Below are 5000 nucleotides of genomic sequence, written 5' to 3'. Positions count from 1 at the left end.
CCTACATTACACCCCTATGTTAAGAGTCTTAAGTATCTCACTCTGCCTAGAACAATGGCTTGTTACTGCTGTCTGTAAAACTATAGTCATACCACACAAAGATAAAGACAAACAAAACTAATTAGATACAGAGAACTGGTCAATTAGAGAAACTGCTGCCACAGATAAAGTAAGTAAAGGGAACAAGCATTTTGGGGAGGATCAAAAATTCAAGATTAAGCATAAGAAGTAGTGGAATGCCAAGGGGAGGAGAAAATCAGACTGTAATAGTTTTTACCTCATTTATAAAGTAGCATAAAAGTTTATGTTCCTAACTGTTGTTGGTCTCGTTTATAAATTTCATCCCACTTGAAGTCCTGCATCCTTCTGAAAAGCTGGTTAATATCACTAGTTGTTTTCTTTCTGCTTGATACAGGTATCTTAATTCTTTCCTTGCAGTGTCTGGGTGCTAGCAAAGGAGATGTGGGCAAGTTTTCAGACTCCCATAAGTTTTTTTGCTATTGCACATGTAGCAGGAGAATTAAAGCAAATGACTATGCAGTCAACAGACATTTTGGGGTATAAAGCTCCTTCAGTTCTAGTCCCTGGTGTTGTCAAAAGTGGGTAAGGAGAAGGCCAAAGTAAATATTACATTGTGTTGAGTATATTTTAATGCTTAGTAATTTTAGTTTCTTTTTTTCTGAAAATTTTAGAAAGTGTTTTCCCTGATTTTTTAATAGAATCCACTAACCTTTTTACAGTATATTTTGGGATCTTCAGAATTACTGGGTTTGTTGAGGAAGAAGAGAGACCAAAATAACACTGTTGTATTAGATAATGAATTAAATATAATGCTTCTAAGATGACATTCTTTCTAAATAGTGTTTCCAAATTGTTCATCTACCACAAAACATTTTTCTATTGAAGGTGTTAATCTGTGTTAAAATAGTACTGATATAATGACACAGATAAAGACAGTCAAAGACTCTCCCTTAAGCTTGCATTATAGTGGAAAAATTTATAACTACATTAAGGAGTTTCAGCTTGTGTTATTTTTATATTACATTTCTTTGTTTCCTTTTTGTGAAAGAAACAGAACTAATTGTCAAAGTAGATCTTTGTCTAGAAATATCAGGATAGGGATGTATAGTTGAATTTTCACAGGCAGTGGGAGTTGTCAGGGAAGCTGCAGTTATTTTTAAGAGGTATTATTGACTTTGTCAGTGTTCAAAGCCCCTATTGTGTAGTCAAGCTGGTTAAGGAAGAACTGTGCACTGTGGGGAGCTTTGTTTAACTTGCCAAATATCTGAGCACTGTAAGAAATTATTTGTCCATAGCTAATCTTAAGAATAGGTACCTGAAATTGAATTATGTTAATATGAAATTACATATCATATTTATAATGTTTTGAACAAATAAAATTAATCATATGCTAGTTAGGCTTTCCTTCTCCTTTGGGAGCCAGACAAATGCTCTTTGAGATGAATTATTTTCCACTGAAACAAAAAAACCTGTAAAGTTGTTGAGAATGCAGGAAGTTTTACAATGAAGGCTTTGGAATGAGATCATAGAACCTGGGAATGGTTGGATGGAACTTTTAAAGGTCATCCAGTCCAACTCCCTTGCAATGAGCAGGGATATCTGCTACTAGATCAGGTTGCTCAGAGCACATTCCAACCTGAGCAAGAACAGCCTTTGGGTTTTTTTTTTCCATGATGGACATGCTTTGGAACATTGAGCAATGATTAATGGGATGAAATCTGAGAAGTCAAAATGCTGCATTCTGCATTTAGGATGGAGTAATGCTGGCCACAAATACAGACTGGGAGAGGAGAGGCTGGAGAGCAGCCCTGCAGAGAGGACCTGGGGGTGCTGGTTGGCAAGAGGCTCAACAGGAGCCAGCAGCGTGTCCTGGCAGCCAGGAGGGAAAACCCATCCTGGGGTGCATCAAACACAGCATCACTAGCTGGTCAGAAAAGGGGATTATCCCACTGCATTCAGCACTGGGGTGGCCTCACCTGGAGCACTGTGTGCAGTTCTGGGCCCCACAATTTCAGGAAGTTGCTGAGGTATTTGAATGTGTCCAGAGGAGGGAACAAGGCTGGTGAAGGGGCTGCCTATGAGGAGCTGCTGAGGACTTTGGGTCCTTTGGGCCTCATATTAAGTCCTTTGAAATTAAATAACTATAGACAAGAAGGAAAAGGCAGGAGAATGAGCAAGGGAAAGGGTTTGGAAAAACAGGGAGAAGGGAAACTAACAAAGATTAATGTGTAATAAAAGCTGTCTGCCTCTATTAATCTTCATGTATTCTGCTTGTTTAAAGTTCTCCCTGAGCCTTCACACTTGCTCATCTTCTCTACTCTCAGCGTTTTTTTTCACTGCATTGCAGACATTGCAAATAGTCTTAATTGGAAATATTGATAGGAATGTAGACTGCTGAACTCTACTCAGGATTCCTAGAATTACTTTATAAATAAATGAATGATTCATAGAATAGAAATGGGAACATGCCCATTTAAGTGACTATATTGTCAAAGATAGACAGCAGTATTTATTTTGTGGTCTTATATTAGAAGTTAAAAGAAATGTTTGTTTGTTTAAATAGTAGTCTATGATCAGACTTTTTTTTTTTTTTAGTATTTTTAAGTAATAGGAGAAAATTTCTGTTGTTTGCATATTTATTTCTTCACTGATATTCCCTGCCATCCACCCATTTTGTTTACATATTTCTGCACTCTCTGGGAGACACGTTTTCTGTTTGTATTTGTGCAGTACATATGTTCTGGCCTCTAGGTTTTATTATACCACTATCATCACATGCTTTCTTTTAACATAACATTGACATGGACTCTCCAAACAATTGTTTTATTGGCCTAAAATACCATAGGACACGTATTATGTTAAAATAACAATAAAACAATTGTTTGGAGAGTCCATGTCAATGCCAAGATGGAAAAATGCTGTATAATATTTGTGTGCCTTAGTTTGTTGCAAAAAATCAGTTCTGGTATTGAAAGTAGATACGGTGTCTAATTTATTTACTTTCTCTGTATGTTACCCATTACTTTACAAATAATCCAGAAATTAATTTTCTTGAGCTTTCTTAGCATGTTACTGATGTGGATTTATGTATTACCTGTTCAATTCTAGGCTTCAATTCTTTGTTCTTTAATTAAAGTCATAATGGCAGAAGTTTAAGCTTTAATTTGTCTGGTGTTTATGAAACATTGAGTGATAAGCCCCTTGATAGGGAAATTGTTTCAGTTTTGTACAGAAACAGAGTATTAAGCATGTGCTATAATGATGAAGACTTAAAATACATGAGAGAAAAAAGAGGAAATTGTAGATGGATAAGTGTCAGTGAAAGACCCTAGTGACTGAGTGTAGTTATATTTTGTTTTATCAAAATAAAATGCCTTTTTTTTTGTTCACCTAGCAGAATATCATATGGTAGGTTTCCATTACTGTAAAACTGAATGCTTTTTTTTAATCACCTTATTTCTTAAAGACTATGTGCAATGAGAAATTGACTTATAAGCAGCTTATGAAAGTGTATTTGAAGCATTTAAGCAAGATAGGTAAGAGGCATCATTTGCCATGATAATGTGGAGGCAGCCATCTGGTGGCATAGTTCCTGAAGTGGCATAATGCCCTTCCCTAACCAGTGGATTTGTTAGAGAGTTCTGGTCACCTAATGCAACAATTTATCACTTGCAGATTCTATTCTGCTTTAGTCAACAGAGGGGAAAAAAGAGAACTGCTTATTTGCATAATTACAAGCAACTGAGATCTGACATTTGACTAAATTACTTTCATAAGAAAAAGAAGTAAAAGCTGTTAAATCTAGTGTAGAAAATTGGATGCTTATGATTTTGTCATGCTTAGTTTTTTACCTGCAGTATTGCATACTCAGTCAAGCTTGTGCTAAATTCACGCTATGCATCATTTTGCTGACAGAACACTTAGATTTACATTTTCCTATGCTAACATAAACTGCAGAAACTCTCAAAAGCAAAGATAGTTGGCTGAAGATGACATTACAATGTTAACTGTTCCTGGTTTGCTTTGATAATGTGCCAAAAGCCTTAATAAGACTCTTTTGAAACTTCAGAAATCTAGAACAGCTGTATAAGAGAATATGTATTTTTTTTAAAAAGTAACATTAAAGTATGCCAGTACTGTGTATGCTAAACATTAAGATGTCACTGTTCTTTGTAAGTACTTTAAAAAATTCCATCATTTACTGAAAGAGCACAGTGCACTAAGTTTTTGTGTTGTGTCCTGAAGAGCAGCACATCAGGGCTTTGCAACACAAAAGGGAACTGATATTTCAAGCTGAAGCTTGTCAGAGATGTATCTTGTGGGTTTTTTGGATGTACAATATACATTTGAAGCTGCAATTTTACATAATGGAGTAGGAGTTAAAACTTGTTTATGAAAAACTCTTTGGTTTGAAATCAAATTTCAGAATTAGTTCAGAATTATTTCAGACATGTGCAAGGCTTTGGTTTTGGTGGGCCTAAAGCAGATCATAAGTCAACAGACCCCCTTAGACCTGAAAAATTGGAAGGTTACTAGTCTCCATTGGTGCTACTCAACTTGATTTTTCAACCAGAATAGCATGACTGTGTCAATGATTCTGCACAACCTGAAGTATCCCCTAGGTTTGCAGTATTTCTTCCAGCCAGCGGAAAAAATGGGATGGGGTTGGTCAAACTTAGTGTGTTGTCATTCCTTGAAAAAACTTTCCCCTCTCTAATATACATGCCACTTCTAGAATGGCTTTTGTTAGGAAAGCAAGCACAACTTCTCACCCAGTAGATAAGGTGTTATTTTATTTACTTTGCAGCTTATGTTCCCTCTGTTACAGTCTGGCTATCTCCCTTAACATCTATCTCCTCAGAGATGAAACCAGTTCTTCTTATGTGGACCTAATTGCAGAATGATGCTGTATCTGAGACAAACACAGTTGTCTGTTCCTGCTCTTTCTTTCTAGTTGGTCTGTGGTAGGAGCTCCCTGT

At 36.2% G+C, this 5000-nt stretch overlaps 1 protein-coding gene across 3 annotated transcripts in view; it reads left to right on the top strand.

Annotated features, from left to right (window-relative positions):
* ZFAT (zinc finger and AT hook domain containing) overlaps nt 1-5000 on the top strand; it is a 70438-nt gene that overhangs the window by 46679 nt on the left and 18759 nt on the right. The window lies entirely within an intron of this gene.

Source organism: Chaetura pelagica, unplaced genomic scaffold (assembly GCF_000747805.2).
Source record: "Chaetura pelagica isolate M959 unplaced genomic scaffold, ChaPel_1.0 scaffold98, whole genome shotgun sequence".
Classification (NCBI taxonomy): domain Eukaryota; kingdom Metazoa; phylum Chordata; class Aves; order Apodiformes; family Apodidae; genus Chaetura; species Chaetura pelagica.
The sequence above is the reverse complement of the archived record's forward strand: the minus strand, read 5'-3'. Positions and strand labels throughout refer to the sequence as shown.